Below are 19319 nucleotides of genomic sequence, written 5' to 3'. Positions count from 1 at the left end.
GCGGGTGCAGCGAGAACATGAAGCGGATCGAGCCATGGAGGTTAGAGAGAGAGGCGGACGACGAGGCAAACGACGCGCCTGGGAATGCGGAGGCGGAGGGCGTCAAGGCCGCCGACGAGGACGCGGCGTACCGCACGGTTGCCTCGGGGCGTGCTGATGTCGAGCCCTCAAAGGCGGCCGGAGAGAGGGCGACTGCCCCGACGGAGATGAAGAAGATGACGAGGCCGCTGCCGACTGCGCGCCGCCCCGCGCGGTCGCCACGGGGGCGTGCTGATGTCAGGCCCCAGCGCTATCGGAGAGACGACGGCGACGCCGCGGTGATGATGACGAAAAGGGTCCCGCCCGGACCGCTGTTCCAGTATCAGCTTGCTCCATGGTGGGCGCCAACTGTCGTGGTTATCTCTTGGGTTGGTTCGCAAGACGACAGATGCCATGTGGTGGCTTGAGGTGAGGGCAAGACTGCAGTGGAGATCAAGGGACGGGATTGGGCAAGCAACACGCGGTGGTTTATCCAGGTTCGGGGCCCTCGTGTGGGGTAACAGCCATACTCCTGCATGTCTGATGATATATGCAGTGTATATGTAGCAGTACAGAGTTGCTTCTGGAGCTGTATCTGAGAAGAGAGACATGGGCTAATAGCTTCATGTGTATGTGTGATCACAAGTGGGAGTGAGCTCCCTGGGAGTATGAGCACAAGTCTGTACGTGAGCGTGTGTGGCCATGAGAGCCCGTGGGTGTGAGGCCTCCCCTGGGTCACTTTATATGCTAGTGCCCGGGAACAAGGGGTCGCCCACACACCCACTACACTATTGGGATGTCATATGCGTGATGCAGACTATAGTGCCACACTATTGAAGCGCACTGAAGTGTCACGTGATCCAGGAACAGTGCCAGCTGCTCATATATAGTGCTCCACTGTAGAGCATGGCCGTCACGTCTACGCAGGTAACCCGGACATGGAGAACTCGGCTAGGGGGAACACGACCAGGGAGAACCCGGACAGGGAGAACCCGACCCGGGAGAACCCAGCCAGACTCAACCCTGCCAGACTCAACCCAACCAGATTCAGCCAGCCAGGGGGCACTCCCCTGACAATGTTTTTGAAGCGTCGTTCGACGTCTTGGGCATACCTGGGGTCATCCCCCGACAGAACCCAGATCGCGAGGAGCACCACTTCCGGAACAGATCCACGATCGCCTGCGCCGCCGGGTGGTAGCTACATTACCCGCACCGAAGACGTTAACTACCACAACGAAGACGGCGGCAGTTCGTTCGATGTTGCAGCCAGCGAGACAAATGGGGGGACGAGGTACCTGCGAGCGCTGGAGGTTCACGATGGTGTCGCGCGTGCTGTCCGACGAGATCGCCGGCGACGAGATGGCCTTCGCCGATATTCGGTTACTGCGTGAATTATGGAGCTGCGTGAATGATGAAGCTGCGTGAATGATTGGATTCGACAGGTCGTACGTGGTCGTGGGGTCGTGTGATGTTTTTTCTGGGGAGTGTGCTGTACATATAAGGTATGGTTTATAAGGGTTAGACAGGGTTTGGATCTGGGCTATGGCGCGTCAGGGGAAAAATAAACTCGCGAGGGACAAGGATACCCCTGTGAAATTGAGTTAGGGGGGAGCACTGAAGCAACGCTCCATTGCAACCTTGTCAGTCGGGAACATCCAGAGAGTTTGGCGGGTGGGGGAGATGATGAAGTGTGTTTTATTTTTGTTTATATAATGCGGCGACTTGATGAGCCTTTCGGGGTGTGGTTTTGTATTATCAGCTAATGAACCCATGTTATGTGGGGAAATTTTTGCGTCGGTGGCTGCAGATACTATATTGGTGCTATAGATTGATTTTAGAAATTATTGGCATGATCAAAATCGTAAACCAAACTCAACATTGAGTACCTCAATCAAATGAAAGAGTTTGAAAATTAGGAAACATAGAAAATTAGAAAAAAATTGAATGAGAGAGATCTTTGAGAATTTGTTGACCCGATCAATATGAGATGACCCAATTGTAATTTGAAGATCTCAGTTAATTGTAAGGCTCTAAAAATTAGGAAGCATATATAGTGTATAATATATAAAAAATTGAGAGCTTTGAAAAATTGTTGAGCCGGTCAAAATCGGGTGACCTAATTTCAATTGTAGACCTCAATTAAATGTGGGCTCATTAGAACTAGGGAGCATAGTCTTACAAGAATTATATCAACTAACATCTGGACTGGGTTTAAACTTCTGATTAATTAATCAGTACGGTTCCTCTTAAGAAAACCCGTTACAAAACAAAGGATGAAACATGCTACTTGTTCACAACCCTTTATCATCCCCCAATTTATTCTAAAGCCATATAATCTAGTTCTGAGCCACCTAGATAAGTCGCAGTGGAGACTCCAGGATGCTTCTTTCTTTGCTAGCTAGAGGATCCCAGCAGCGTCTTCCCTCTTTGTTAATGCTTTTGCTTTGTACCTGGGATAAGAGAATATCATGCCATCAGTCACACAGATTAGCAACAACAAAACTAATCCATGATCGCTTGATCAGCTACTTCACCCTATCTAGCGGCGATGACGAATTGGCATGCCTCGCAGTTGTGCTCCTCCTTGTTGGCTCCATGGTGTTGCAGAATGTATCCACTGGAGCTATGAGGGCGCGGGGTCAAGCGGCTGGAGCTACGAGGGCGCAGAGTGACTCCATGGGGGAGATGGGGCAAGTGGTCATGGTTGGTGGCGGCTTGGCGATGCTTGCTGCAGGTTCGCAAGAGGGCAGCCGAGGCTTCCTCAAATTCGTGATGGCGGCCAGGATTAGGGAGGTGCTCGAGTGACGGGTGGCTTACCTTCTTCCCCTTTCCCTCGGGGTCCTTGGTGGCAGCCTGGTAGACGAAATACTCTTTCCTCTCGGGATGGAAGATGTCGGATCGACCGGGGAGCATGACGCTGAGGAGGACGAGAGGGCCCTCCGTTGCCAGGATGGTCGGCTGGAGGTCGAAGTCGGCGTGCTCGTACTCGGTGGCGTGGACGCAAAAGTAGGAGACGCGCGGAGGGCAGGCGGCGCAAAATGTGACCTTGATGCTGCCCTTGATGTCGGGGCCCTGCAGGACGCAGGTGGCGGTGGTGGCGTCTTGGCGGTCGACCAGGTAGCCGAATTTCTCGATGAGGACGGGTCCGTCTGCTCGCCATCGGCGTAAGCAGGCGGAGGCAGGGGCGCATCCATCGCTCACCTTGAGATGGATGCCTCCACGCTCTTGGTCTTGAGCACTTGCGCCGTCGATCGATACAAGTAGAGAGGAATATCTCGTCGAAATTCAGGATTCTAATTATTTCTTGTGTTTATAATATGTGTCGTATATATTGATCCAAGGCACCTCTATTTATTTACTTTTTGCATGGCTCCTTCCTCTGGAAAGTCCGGAGACTATATTAGACTACGTATCGTTGTCGTTTTGGAGTGGAGACTATGAGTCCGTGTCGTTTTTGTATTCCGGCAACCTCTTTTGCCTTGTAATTATGCTTCCTGTTAAACTCTTTCTTCTTAATCTTAATATATATACTACTATATCACTAAGAAAAAGCACACATGCATTGCCTAATATCATGCAGTAAGCCGAGTGTTAAAATACAGGCTCACGGCTTACGAGCACATACACCGAGTATGCACTAAAATGTACTCCTCCCGTAAATTAATATAAGAGCATTTAGATCACTACTTACAAAGACAGTACATGCCAAACAGTAGAAACACGGCTTACGTAAGAGTAAGAGTAAGCCGTGAGGATGAACAAAAGGTATTCAGCTTACAGGAGACACTCGGCTTACGTTTGAGTAAGCCCTGATGCTCGTGAAAATATAGTCGACATAGAGAACAACGTCGACAAAGTCTGTTGCCACATGACCGCCGTCGGCGCAACTAACAGCTAGCCTGGTGTAAACTGAGTTTGCTTTCCCAGACACTCGGCTTATATTCTCGATTTTCTTTTCCAAATCTAGAAAACGCTTGGCCTCCTACTCCTAGTAAGCTGAGTGATCGCGAAATGACACTCGGCTTACTCTGGTTTATAAATAGCCGCGCGACCAGCCCTTTGAGCTTCAAATCACGCCGCCGCCCTCTCCTTTGACTTTGCCAGCCGCAGCTGCCGCCAATGCCGATTTTCGCCGCCATCTCGGCAACAAGCATTCGTCGCCGAACCGAGGTGAGCACATATCGATTGATCGATCTAAATCTTACATATAGTTTTGATCTTTTCGTGTTCATATAGTTCAATCTCTTCGTGTTTGACCGATTCATATGAATAGAATCGATGATATTTTGTTTATGAGGTAGTGAATATGAACAATAAAGGCCGCATTGAAGTATCCATAGCCGAGGCCTACCTGAACAAGGAGGTGTCAAATGCGAAGACCATGTACTATGAGGACAATATTCCCACTCAGCAAAATCCAGTCCTTCGTTACAATGCATGTCAACCCGGCCGATCTACCCCGTCTTAGCATCTTCACTAGTCTAGGTGGCAGAGTAAGTGGCGGAAGGGCCAGGCCCATAAAATGTCAGAGTGGGTGACTATTATGTCGTACGTGTTGACCAACATGCCCGAAGTTAAGACGTACATTGAGTAAGTGCTCCTTCTATCTGTTCGCAAATAATCACAGTTAAGGTTGTGTCTTGCGTTGCTTCTTTCTCATCACTATAGCAAATTCACACTTGAGTGCTGGAAGCTGGAATGGGACCCTACCAAGGAGGAGAAGGAAGAAACATTTAAAACTGACGGTAAAGGAAAAGGCGGCTTCGTTCCCAACTCTCGACAAAAGTACCATTCTATCCAACTTTCTTCTGGTGTCGACATTACATGTTTGTCTCTTTACATGCAACTCATGAGAGCCGATTTGAAAGTGTTTGCCAAAGGCTTCCAATATTCGCCAAGCAATTAAAGGCTTACTATGTGAATGGGTATCGCTTCCATATCCATATCGCTTCCATACTCATCATTACTGCATGCACAGCCAATCAAAAGATAATTAATAGCTGGGTCTAAACACCAGGGACAGAGGGATTTGATTACTGTTGAAGAATCGATGAAATGATCGAACTAGATTATGGTTTTGGCAATAACCGTAACCCCGTTCTATTTAGATGCCATTGGTTCGATCCAAGCAGAGTCAGACGTACGCCAGCCATTGGGCAGGTCAAAATTGATCGAACATCAACGTATGACAGAGATGATGTCTATATTTTAGCTAATCAAGCCACACAAGTGTTTTATCTACCGTACGCGTGCACCACTACGAAGCACCTGAAAGACTGAGATGTTGTGATCATGGTACCAACGCATACTGCACCAGCTGCTCCAAACGATAAAGATTACCAGCGCATAAACCCCAACACATATGAGGGAGAGTTTTATCAAGAAGATGGGCTCATAGGACAATTTAATATTCATCTGCCCACTCATGAGGACATGGAGAGATTACCAGCGCATAAACCCCAACACATATGAGGGAGAGTTTTATCAAGAAGATGGGCTCATAGGACAATTTAATATTCATCTGCCCACTCATGAGGACATGGAAGTAGACGTTGAGGAACAAGAACTTGAGGGCATGGAAGCAGACGATGACCCTGACGCTGATGAAGTCATTAAAAACTTCGAGGACCTACGTTTACTCGAACGTGTTCGTCTAGGTAAAGATGATGACCCGAGCGGTCCAGATCTCGGCTTCATTGATGAATGGTGGGGTGATATGCATGATAGTGATGAAGAATGCCGGTGCGGATCGACGATCTATGGGGTGGCTCAACCGCTTTGTGGTTAGGCGAGGGGGTGTACTAAACGCAAAAAGCATGAACGACAGGGAGGCGCTGCGATCTTTACCCAGGTTTGGGCCGTTGAGAAGCGTAAAACCCTATTCCTGCTTTGGTGTATTGGATGGATGTGAACACAGGTACACGGAGCGCTCTCCCCCCGGAAAGGCGCAAGGAGATGGCTGCTACACAGGTACGTATGCTTGTGGTTTGGATGGGTTCGAACCCTTGTAAAGGTTGCCTTGGCCCTCCTTTTATAGCTCAAGGGGTTACCACAGTGGCAAAAGGGTCATTATCTGTTGATGATTCTAAGCTTGACACGCACATGGACGTGTGTTGATAAAGGCGATCTTCACGCGGCGAGCTGCCACGTGGCCAGACAAGCTTCACCTAACCGCCTGCCCGCTCGACACCTACTTGACAGGTGACTGGCGTGTCGCTGAGGTGGAGCGGTGGAAGGACGAAAGGAGCTTGTCAGGTCTTTGCTTGCCGGCTCTGGCTTGTCGGCTTGAGGCTTGCCGGTATCTTCAGTCTTGATCATCGCCATGGGAGAGATGCTCCCCACGCGGTAGTAGTGCTTGCCAGTTGCTGATGACTACGGCCAATGGCCCATGTTCAAAAGGTTTGTTGGACCCTGGTTCTCACTACATCCTCATTAGCCCCCGGGCCCAGCTTCAGCAGAGAACTTCAAGGACTTGATGTTGGAGGTGGGACTAGATTTTGCATGGGTCATGACAGTTATAACTTTTCTTTCCAGAAATGATCATTTCCAAGAATAAGTTCCCAGGAAGTTGCTCTCAAACGTGCTGGCAGCCCCCGAGCCTACTCCCACGAAAACTATCTAGCAGAGAACTCTAAGATATAAATGCTGTAATGAAGTTTTATCTTCTGTCTCATTTCCGACAAAGTGGCTGCCGGGCAGGCTTAAGATTTCAGCGAAGAACTTTGACGTTCTCGATGCCAGCTTCCACCAAGCTGGTTTCCGAGAAGGCTTATGATTTTAGCGGAGAACTTTGAGGTTCTCAACTCCGGCTTCTGGCAAACTAGTTGCCGAGAATGCTTATGATTTTAGCGGAGAACTTTGACGTTCTCGAAGCCGGCTTTCGGCAAGCTGGTTGCTGGGAAGGCTTATGACTTCAGCGGAGAACTTTGATGTTCTCGATGCCGGCTTCTGGCAAGCTGGTTGTCGGGAAGGCTTAAGATTTCAGTGGAGAACTTTGGCATTCTCGACGCCGGCTTTCGGCAAGCTAGTTGCCGGGAAGGCTTATGGTTTCAGCGAAGAACTTTGACGTTCTCAACGCTGGCTTCCGGCGAGATAGTTGCCGAGATATAGCTTTGTCAGGGAACTATGATATTCTCGATGCCCGTTTTCAGTGGAGAACTCTGATGTTCTCAATGTCGGCTTCCAGCAAGCTGGTTGCCGGGAAGGCTTAAGATTTTAGTGGAGAACTTTGACGTTCACGACGTCGGCTTCCGGCTAGTTGATGGGAAAGCTTAAGTTTTATTTCCAACAGATAACTCTAAAGTTCTCGATGTCAAGAACTCCTAGAGGCGCCGCCAGCCCCCGAGTTGCAACTGTGTATTGATACGGCAAGTTAATTAGCATCCTAAACGCACTTAACTTGTGTACAACTTCATTTATGACTTCCCTCCTCAGGCAACTCCCTTTGACATATTGGTTCGCTCCATGTCATCGGAATGCTCATAGGTGCACATGTTCTAGACAGTGGCGCTTAGGATCGGGTCCTTGTTAATTAGCAGCCTAAAGAGAACATCGCCTTCCCGAGAAGTTTACAATCTTAGAATAAGTGCAGCTACAAATAGTGTTCCTGGGCAGACTAGTAATAACCACGAGCGCAATCATATTCTTCGACTGGTAACCCTTAGATTATTCTTTTTTTGCATAGGTGTTACCTACGCTTGCTGGAATGCATCTGATCACGCACATCCTAGTCAATGTCGCTCAGGAACGGATCCTAGCCAACAGCCTATTGAGGATGCTGCCTTCTCGAGAGCTTCACACTCCAAGAACAAACGCGGTTGCATAGGTGTTGCTAGGCGGACCCGAACAACCCAGAGCACAGAATGTATCAAGAGCGCTCCTTTGCACACAAGTTATGTGCAAAGAACATCATCGAGGATGAAATTAAATCAGCTAAAAACAAAAAAGTTTTAGGACTTAGTTGCATCTCTGGCCGCTGCATCAGGAAGATCTTGGCTTGTGCCTAATCAGGCATAATTGCTCCGGTGACTGCGCTCGCTGATGCACCGAGGAGGTGGGAGTCATGTACCCGCACCGCCAGCGCCGTTGTTGATGCGCTCGCCAGAGGGTCGAGGAAGATGACCACCTCCAGCGCCTCCACCTCCTGCTCCCGCCATGGTGGGCACAATGACCATGCCGCCTGTGCCGGCCGTGCCAGCCATGGCGCTCGCGTCGTCCTCTCCGGTGGTGCCACTTGTGCCACCCGCAGACGTGTGCGAGGAAACTCTAGAAGTAGAAGGCTTGGTCGCCATTGTGCGCTTCTTCTTGGGCGCCATTAATGATGAAGATGGTGATGAAGCTCGATGAAATTAACGCGCAACCTGCTGATTCAGGTTTACGCTAGTGATTCCCCTACCTGGCATGAAAAATACGCTGGTGCGGATCGGCGATATATGGGGTGGCTCAACCCCTTTGTGGTTCGGTGAGGGGGTGCACTAAATGCAAAGAGTAGGAACAAAAGGGAGGCCATGCGATCTTTACCCAGGTTCGGGCCGCTGAGAAGCATAAAACCCAACACCTGCTTTGGTATATTGGATGGATGTGAACACAAGTACATGGATCACTCTCCCCCGGCAAGGCGCAAGGAGAGGACTGCTAAACAGGTTTGTATTCTTGTGGTTGGGTTGGGTTCAAACCCTTGTAAAGGTTGCCTTGGCCCTTCTTTTATAGCTCAAGGAGTTACCACAATGGCGAAAGGGTCATTATCTATTGATAATTCTAAGATTGACACGCACATGGACGTGTGTCGATAAAGGTGATCTTCAGGCAGTGAGCTGGCACGTGCCCCAACAACACTACAAAGAAAAACCACTTCCATGATGATACGTGTTTGTCACAGTAGGTCACGTTTTCTGTCATGCATGTACATCCATGAAGATTTTATGACAGAATCAAGATAGTCATACCTATGCTGTCGTAGAAGTGTTCGATGACAATACCAAAATTATCATCACGGAAGTGTCCACTTCCATGATGATAAATGGCGCGTCATGGAAGCGCTTTCGTCAAGGGTAACCGAAACGTGCCATCCACCGTAACGGGTCGCCGTTAAGCTATCGGGTTCCCGTTTGGATCCGATAACCCGTTAACAGCCTGGACCAATGGGAGATTTTCCATGTGTAAAATCATCATTGGCTAGAGGAAACACGTGTCGGCTCCTCGGTGGGCCAGATGTCATCCATCCAATGGAGGAGACGTGCCTATGGTAGGTCGACACATGGTAGGGCCCAACAGAGGCCCATATAGGTTAAAAAGGCCGGCCCAGTCAAAGGCTCGTAGTATTTACTCAGATACTAGTGGGTCAGCCCACTAACAGCTTGTTTAAACATGGCCCATTTATGGCCCAAAGCCAGATCTGGCTCGTTAATTGTTCAACGAATATTTGGGCCCAATTACGGCCTAGTGACATTTTGGTCTGTTAGAGGCCCGATGTAGACATGGGCCCATTTCAGCCTGGTGTGTCTTTCGGCCTAGGAATGGCCCCTGCTGCCCATGGACCATATATGATCCGACGCGACATCCGGCCCACTAACTGCCCGTGATCAAGGTGGCAACAGTTCAGCCCAACGTGACTTTGGGCCTGTTAAAGGCCTGCCATATAATTCGGCTTGTTGATGCCTCTACTAATCTTTCGGCCTCTTAAAGGCCCATCATATTAGTGGGCCAACTAAGTCCCGTGATATGTTTCAGCCTGGTAATGGCCTGTCATATAACTGGGCCAATAATGGCCCGGTCTACATTTCAGCCTAGTGAAGGCCCGTCGACGACTAGTGAAAATTGAGGCCCAACATGCATTTCGGCCCGCTAAAGGCCCATGGTATCTTCTGGGCCATAAGAGAACAATAGAATATTCAGTGTGTTAATGGCCCGAAGCTACATGGCCCAACTAAGCGCTGGGTACACTAAAGGCCCAACTAAACTTTGGGCCGAATATTGGCCCGTGTAAGTTGTGGGCCTGGCACAAAGTGTGAAGGCCCCAATGGCCTTTCAGGCCCAAGAAAGTTGCAGGCCGGCCTAATTGTGGCCCGCTAAAATGCAGGTCTGTTAGAGGCGAATGTTTCGGCCCGGTCGACTACATCAGAATTTTGTCATTATTTTAGATAGCGAATGATAGCATATATGGTAACCAGTAGGAATTAAGAACAAACATACTATGTATAGTAAAGTTACGACATAGTAACTTAGAATAAACCTACAGTATACAATAAAGGATTTATGGTATATTACATCCACTGGGCATCGAAGTACACCACCAGTGATCATAAAGCGCAACGAAGAAGCAGATTACAAAAACTAGGCGCCATTGCAGCGTAACAAAATAATACTGAACCAAAAGACCACTTCCAAGACAGTTCAAGAAAGGTTAGCCTTGCGCGGGAACTACTGCGCAAGCTGTTGAGCAAGGCTGTGAGACTGGCCTAGCATGTCGGTCAATGCTTCCAGGTGTAGCTGTTTAGCAATGAGGTTCACATTGTTGTTCTCCACGATCTTTCTTAGAGATAGGACTTCAAGTCGAAGTTGAGTTGCAGAATGCCTTTCTGCTAGAACTTAGGACTGAGGAAGTCAAACTGATTTAGACAACGAATTCTATGAGCTTGTCTGACTGCTAGTCTCAAGTAATTTGAACACTGCATCAAGACATGACTTTGGGGTTGTCTCGCTATCTTCAAGTTGTTTTGCCTTCTTTGCTGCAATAATTAAGTTCATCTAATCAAATTATTTAATGAACTCCCACTCAGATAGACATCCCTCTAGTCATCTAAGTGAAACATGATCCGAGTTAACAAGGCCGTGTCCGATCATCACGTGAGACGGACTAGTCAAGATCGGTGAACATCTCCATGTTGATCGTATCTTCTATACGACTCATGCTCGACCTTTCGGTCCTCCGTGTTCCGAGGCCATGTCTGTACATGCTAGGCTCGTCAAGCCAACCTAAGTGTATTGCGTGTGTTCCGAGGCCATGTCTGTACATGCTAGGCTCGTCAACACCCGTTGTATTCGAACGTTAGAATCTATCACACCCGATCATCATGTGGTGCTTCGAAACAACGAACCTTCGCAACGGTGCACAGTTAGGGTGAACACTTTCTTGAAATTATTATAAGGGATCATCTTACTTACTACCGTCGTTCTAAGCAAATAAGATGCAAAAACATGATAAACATCACATGCAATCAAATAGTGACATGATATGGCCAATATTATTATGCTCCTTTGATCTCCATCTTCGGGGCACCATGATCATCTTCGTCACCGGCATGACACCATGATCTCCATCATTGTGTCTTCATGAAGTCGTCACGCCAACGATTACTTCTACTTCTATGGCTAACGCGTTTAGCAACAAAGTAAAGTAATTTACATGGCGTTATTCAATGACATGCAGGTCACACAAAATAATAAAGACAACTCCTATGGCTCCTGCCGGTTGTCATACTCATTGACATGCAAGTCGTGATTCCTATTACAAGAATATGATCAATCTCATACATCACATATATCATTCATCACATCTTCTGGCCATATCACATCACATCACACATGCTGCAAAAACAAGTTAGACGTCCTCTAATTGTTGTTGCAAGTTTTTACGTGGTTTGTAGGTTTCTAGCAAGAACGTTTCTTACCTACGTATGACCACAACGTGATTTGCCAATTTCTATTTACCCTTCATAAGGACCCTTTTCATCGAATCCGTTCCGACTAAAGTAGGAGAGACAGACACCCGCTAGCCACCTTATGCAACTAGTGCATGTCAGTCGGTGGAACCTGTCTCACGTAAGCGTACGTGTAAGGTCGGTCCGGGCCGCTTCATCCTACAATGCCGCCGAAACAAGATACGACTAGTAGCGGCAAGAAGAATTGGCAACATCAACGCCCACAACTGCTTTGTGTTCTACTCGTGCATAGTAACTACGCATAGGCCTGGCTCATGATGCCACTGTTCGGAATCGTAGCATAATTTTAAAATTTTCCTACGCTCACCAAGATGCATCTATGGAGTATACTAGCAACGAGGGGAAAGGAGTGCATCTACATACCCTTGTAGATCGCGAGCGGAAGCGTTCCAATGAACGTGGATGACGGAGTCGTACTCGCCGTGATCCAAATCACCGATGACCGAGTGCCGAACGGACGGCACCTCCGCGTTCAACACACATACGGTGCAGCGACGTCTCCTCCTTCTTGATCCAGCAAGGGGGAAGGAGAGGTTGATGGAGATCCAGCAGCACGACGGCGTGGTGGTGGATGTAGCGGGATGCCGGCAGGGCTTCGCCGAGCTTCTACGAGAGAGAGGGGTGTAGCAGGGGAGGAGGGAGGCGCCCAAGGCCGAGATATTGCTGCCCTCCCTCCCCCCCTTTATATAGGCCCCCTGGGAGGGGGGGGGGGCGCCGGCCAAACCCCATCTAGATGGGGGGGCGGCGGCCAAGGGGGTGCCTTGCCCCCCAAGGCAAGTGGGGCGCCCCCCCACCCTAGGGTTTCCAACCCTAGGCGCAGGGGGAAGGCCCATGGGGTGGCGCCCAGCCCACTAGGGGTTGGTTCCCTTCCCACTTCAGCCCACGGGGCCCTCCGGGATAGGTGGCCCCACCCGGTGGACCCCCGGGACCCTTCCGGTGGTCCCGGTACAATACCGGTAACCCCCGAAACTTTCCCGGTGGCCGAAACTTGACTTCCTATATATAATTCTTTACCTCCGGACCATTCCGGAACTCCTCGTGACGTCCGGGACTCCGAACAACTTTCGGGTTTCCGCATACACATATCTCTACAACCCTAGCGTCACCGAACCTTAAGTGTGTAGACCCTACGGGTTCGGGAGACATGCAGACATGACCGAGACGCCTCTCCGGTCAATAACCAACAGCGGGATCTGGATACCCATGTTGGCTCCCACATGTTCCACGATGATCTCATCGGATGAACCACGATGTCGAGGATTCAATCAATCCCGTATGCAATTCCCTTTGTCAATCGGTATGTTACTTGCCCGAGATTCGATCGTCGGTATCCCAATACCTTGTTCAATCTCGTTACCGGCAAGTCTCTTTACTCGTACCGCAATGCATGATCCCATGACTAACGCCTTAGTCACATTGAGCTCATTATGATGATGCATTACCGAGTGGGCCCAGAGATACCTCTCCGTCACACGGAGTGACAAATCTCAGTCTCGATCCGTGCCCACCCAACAGACACTTTCGGAGATACCCGTAGTGCACCTTTATAGTCACCCAGTTACGTTGTGACGTTTGGCACACCCAAAGCACTCCTACGGTATCCGGGAGTTGCACGATCTCATGGTCTAAGGAAAAGATACTTGACATTGGAAAAGCTCTAGCAAACGAAACTACACGATCTTTTATGCTATGCTTAGGATTGGGTCTTGTCCATCACATCATTCTCCTAATGATGTGGTCCCGTTATCAATGACATCCAATGTCCATAGTCAGGAAACCATGACTATCTGTTGATCAACGAGCTAGTCAACTAGAGGCTTACTAGGGACACGTTGTGGTCTATGTATTCACACATGTATTACGATTTCCGGACAATACAATTATAGCATGAACAATAGACGATTATCATGAACAAATAAATATAATAATAACCATTTATTATTGCCTCTAGGGCATATTTCCAACAAAGCCACCATGCATAATTTTTCATACATGTCACTCTTGATTCATTGCCCATCCCGGTACACCGCCGGAGGCATTCATATAGAGTCATATCTTGTTCTAGTTTTGAGTTGTAATTCATGAGTTATAAATAAATAGAAGTGTGATGATCATCATTATTAGAGCATTGTCCCCAAATAAAAAAAGAAAGGCAAAAAAGAAAAGAAAAAGAAAGGCCAAAGAAAAAAAAGAAAAAGAAAAAAAGGCCAAAAGAAAAAAAAGAAAGGCCCAAAAAAAAAGAAAAAAAAGAAAAAAGAAAAGAAAAGAAAAGAAAAAGGGGGCAATGTTACTATCCTTTTCCACACTTGTGCGTCAAAGTAGCACCATGTTCTTCATATAGAAAGTCTTTTATGTTGTCACTTTCATATACTAGTGGGAATTTTTCATTATAGAACTTGGCTTGTATATTCCTACGACGGGCTTCCTCAAAATGCCCTAGGTCTTCGTGAGCAAGCAAGTTGGATGCACACCCACTAGTTTCTTTTGTTAAGCTTTCATACATTTATAGCTCTAGTGCATCCGTTGCATGGCAATCTCTACTCCTCATGTTGACATCAATTGATGGGCATCTCCATAGCCCATTGATTATCCTCGTCAATGTGAGACTTTCTCCTTTTTTGTCTTCTCCACACAACCTCCATCATCATATTCTATTCCACCCATAGTGTTATCACTACAAAAAAAGACACACCCGTGACATTTTGGGCCGAACGAAATTTTTTTCTATCATACTTATGACACTTCTATGACGATAATTGTGACAGAACCCGGTATCATCATAGATGTGGTGGGCTCCTAATTCTATGACAAAAATCATGACAGAAAATGGGCTTTTCGTCCTGGGCGAGCTGGAGACGCAGCTGCAAGACATTCTTTGGGCCGTCCATGACGGAAAAAACCATGGTAGAAGCAAGGGCGAGGAAAATTTCGGCGAGTTCCTGGTTACGGTGGGAGGTCGGGGGCCGAGCGATGCGTGTTTCTCTCATACACGTACGCGCGTGTGTGAGAGTCGTTGGCTCTAACTGAACCCGAGCGAGGCGTTGGGCTCTAACTGAACCCGAGCGATTGCACTGCAGGCTACACGTTACTGAACCCGAGCGATCGAGCGATTCCTTCGCTACTGCTGCTAACTGAAGCCGATCGATGCTCCCTCTGGATGAACAGTGAGCGTTGCAGGGGGTTTGGATGAACAGTGAGCGTTGCGGGGGGGGGGGGGTTGCATGAACAGTGAGCGGTGGGGGTGGATGAACAGGACCCCGTGGAGGGCTGGATGAACAGTAGACGGTGGAGGGGTGGATGAACAGTAGCCCGTGGAGGTGTGGTTGAACAGGAGCCCGTGGAGAGGGGTGGTTGAACAGTAGCCGGTGGAGTAGCGCACGGTGGAGGCTGGATGAACAGGTGCCCGTGGGAGGCTGGAGGAGGTTGACGGTGGATGAACAGTACCCCTCCCAATGAATAGGACCCCCGTTTCGACCGTAGGAGGTCCGTTTTGTCCGTTTTGCGGTACGCCACACCCCTCCCGATCAACAGGACTCCCGTTTCGACCGTAGGAGGTCAGTTTCCTCCGTTTTGCGGTACGCCAGACCCCTCCCGATGAACAGGATCCCGTTTCGAACGTGACCGGTCGAACACAAGGCCGTTTCCTCCATTCTGTGGTACGCCAGGCCTCGTTTCCAACGCCTATTCTGTCCAAGCCCTCCTAATGAACACGACGACGCATTCCGTTCCGACCCAGCCGGTTGGCTCCCCATGAACATGACGACGCTGTTTCTCCGTTCCGATCCAGCCATGTACACGAGCCCTGGCCATACGTATGCGCGAGTAGGCGTTCGAGACGCCGCCCGTATGTACACATACGTGGCCGTATTTTCTTTCTTGCACACTGGCCACTGTACGTACGTGTACATGGTACATGTGCGCCTCTACTACGACACGTGTGTGCCTGATTTCTATTAACAGAAATCAGGGGGTATCCCCTTTTGCTCATAAATAAATAAATAGCAGAGGCCCTGTCGGATCAGCTTTGTTCTCATTCGAAGATGTCGAGCAAATTTCAGTCCAACGGCAAACTATGTCATCAAATTCAAGTCTCACAGCCAAATATGAGTACAACTAAACAACAATGCCATCATGTTTTAGTTGTCATACAATCACCAAACACAAATCAGCATACATAACAAGTGATGTTCTCACAGCAAAATACTAAACAACATGTTCATCAGGTTTCAGTTGTCATAGCAAACACAATTTCACATAGTAGATAAAAAAACGTCTTCTGACAGGCAAATACGACAAAAGCAATGTAATCATCATCCGCAGCAGCAGCGTCAACATCTTCGCCATGTGTATCAGTCTGAATCATAATTCCCCACGGTGTCATCTTCTTCTTCGTCCTCAACGTCCTCGAACGTTGGCTTCTTCTTGATCAACTCTTGTATGTCCACAGCGTGACAGGCAATCTTTTCGCCGGCGTCATTGACGTGATGGTTCTCAAGGATATTAGGAACATTTGTGTTCTCTTGTACATCAGGAGCAGTGTAAGCATCATCTTGTTGTGCAACTTCATTAAACGAATTCCTCTGCTCAAACCTTTGCAATACTCTCCAGTCATTGCTACGTGCAAATGTGTCTTCCAAGAAAAATATCTGTGTTGCTTGATTTGCCAAAATAAAAGGCTCGTTGGTCTGGTACGCCGCCTTGACATTGATGGATTTGAAATAATCATCAGCTCTGGGTTTTGCGATCCTGGAAAACAGGTTATACCAACGATAGCACAACAGAACCACACACCGATGATCCTCGAAACTAGAGATATACTAGAACTGAACAATGTCTGTTATGTTAGCATACATTTCAGTTGTCTCTTTGTCATACGTATCCGTGCTCATGATGGCACTATTTTGTGTCTTCCAGCCTTCGTCTCGTGCAAGGGTGTTGTAGCGCACATCTCCAACAACGCAAGATTCATAATGTCTTACCCGAGTATCAGGACCCATTGCTAGTGAGTAAAGGGCACCATCAACTGCCTGCCCATCCTCCCGCATCTTCTTAACCTATGGTTAGAAAATAGACAAGCTGATCATCTTATGTACTCAATATATTAAAAAACTGACAGTGCAATTCAAAAGCTTACATGGCTCTTGAACCATTTCGCAAATCCTGCCATAACCAGTTTGTCAATGTTTCTTGGATTTTGCGGCAGTAACTCCTTTTTGTAGATGCTGCACAACATAGTGATCGCGTCAAACATCTAAATATATAAGAATGTGCTGCAAATTTAGTAGATTACGATGTATAAGCTGCATTACTGCACTTACTTGATATAAGGTAGTATCTCAGGACAGTTATTCAACACATACCAAACCATTTTGTCCAAATCTTTAGGTTTGTCCACTTGTCGACTCTTCCCTGTAACTCGAACAGAATAATCGAAAACATTGAGCCCGGGATTGTCTTCACCCACCTCTTTGCTAAGCTGATCAGTTGTTTCAATGTATTTTGAGCAGAATTCAACGCTTCTGTAGCAATGTAGGCCTCTGCAATGGAATCCTCGGGTCTAGCTCTGTTCCTAACATAGCCCTTGAAAGTGCCTAGCCGCCTTTCAATAGGGTACATCCAGCCATACTGTACTGGACCTCTAAGTAGTGCCTCATCAGGTAGATGAACAGCCAAATGCACCATCACATCAAACAAGGCTGGAGGATATATCTTCTCAAGGTCGCATAGGATAGTTGGTATCTTGTCTCTAAGACGCTCCAAAGCATCTATCCTGATATTTCTACTGCAGAGTTCCCTGAAGAATTGTCCCAACTCTGCAACTGCTCTGTATAAGTCAGGGCGGCCCAATCCTCTAAGGATAACAGGTAAAACCCTTTGAAGTAGGACGTGGCAGTCATGAGTTTTCAACCCTTGTACCTTGTTTCCATCTGCACTGACTCTCCTTTCAGGGTTGGAAGCAAATCCATGTGGGAATCTCACACATGACAGGACCTCGCAGAATTCTTTTCTTTTTACCTTGTCCAAGACATACACAGCTGGTGCCATATCCCGTGGTTTACCTTCATCTTGCACCTGGAAATCCTTTCTGATACCCAGGTGTGCCAAATCAATCCTAGATTTTAAGGTATCTTTTGTCTTGCCTTCAATATTAAGAAGTGTGCCGATAATGCTGTCACATATATTTTTCTCGATGTGCATCACATCAAGATTATGCCGCAGATCCAAATCTTTCCAATACTCCAAGTCCCACAAAGTGGACCTGTGGGTAAACAATAATCTCTCTTCTGCCCTGCCACGCTTCCTTTTCCCGCTACCATTACCAGGATGGTTTCCTGGTGTAATATGTCTGACCTTCTCTAATTCCACTTGCAACTCATCGGCGGTGAGCCTCTTTGGCGCATCACGGTTTTCATGCTTTGCATTGAACACATGTCTTCAGTATTTCCTAGGATGCGGCTTGTCCTTGGCAAGGAAACGGTGGTGTCCAATGTAACAGATCTTGCTAAGTATTGTGTATGACAGCAGATTCCTGTCACAGCGAACACATGCATTGTAACCATGTGTCGTTCGCCCTGACATAGTGCCCAAAGCCGGATAATCATGGATGCACCAAATTATAACAGCACGCAGAAAGAAATCAGCTGGTGGGCTGCTATATAGGTCTCGAGTGAGAACACCCCTCCATAGCTGTTGAAGTTCCTCCACAAGAGGCTCCATGAACAAATCAAAATCCTTTCCAGGACTTTTTTGACCTGGGATGAGCAAGGCCATCATGTAGTTTGATTCTTTGGTGCAGACATTTGGAGGCATGTTGTGAGGGGTAACAAGCACTAGCCACATGCTACATGTGGCGCTCTGGTGGCCAAATGGGTTAAATCCATCTGAAGCTAAGCCAAGTCTAATGTGTCTCGGGTCAGCAGCAAACTCTTTGTGTTTATCATTGAAGCTTTTCCACTCACTACCATGAGATGGATGGCTCATTACATTCTGATCTCTGTACTCCTGGTTCCTAGAATGCCACAGTACATCCTCTCTTGTTTCAGCATCATGAAACAACCTCTGCAATCTTGGTATAATTGGAAAATGTCTCAGAACATTATGAGGAATCCTCTTCACAGCATCGCCATCTTTCCCTCTTGATGATTTGCATTTCGGGCATTTACTTAAGTTGGCATAATCCTTCCGGAACAGAACACAATTATTCTTACAAACATGGATCATATCATATCCAATTCCAACTGCACGAAGGAAATTCTTCATTTTACTGTAGGTGTGTGGTAGCTCAGACGCATCTGGGAAAGATTTGCGGAAAGCAGCCAACATCGCATCGAATGATTTGTTGGTCATCCGCTCAGATGTCTTCACCTGAAGAAAGGTGACCATAGCTGAGAATACTGGCAGCTTATTTCCTGGGGTGACAGCCATGTTGCATTGTTCCAACATGCGGGCCCACCGTTTTTCTTCTGCAGGTGAAAGTTCATGGAATGCACAAGCATTTCGTAGCATTGTTTCAATGTTGGTCAAACTCACTGGCTCCACCACCACCACCTCCTCCTCCTCTTCCACCTGAGCATCAGGCAG

This window comes from Triticum aestivum, chromosome 5D (assembly GCF_018294505.1).
Source record: "Triticum aestivum cultivar Chinese Spring chromosome 5D, IWGSC CS RefSeq v2.1, whole genome shotgun sequence".
NCBI classification, from domain to species: domain Eukaryota; kingdom Viridiplantae; phylum Streptophyta; class Magnoliopsida; order Poales; family Poaceae; genus Triticum; species Triticum aestivum.
Note: the sequence above shows the minus strand (reverse complement) of the source record.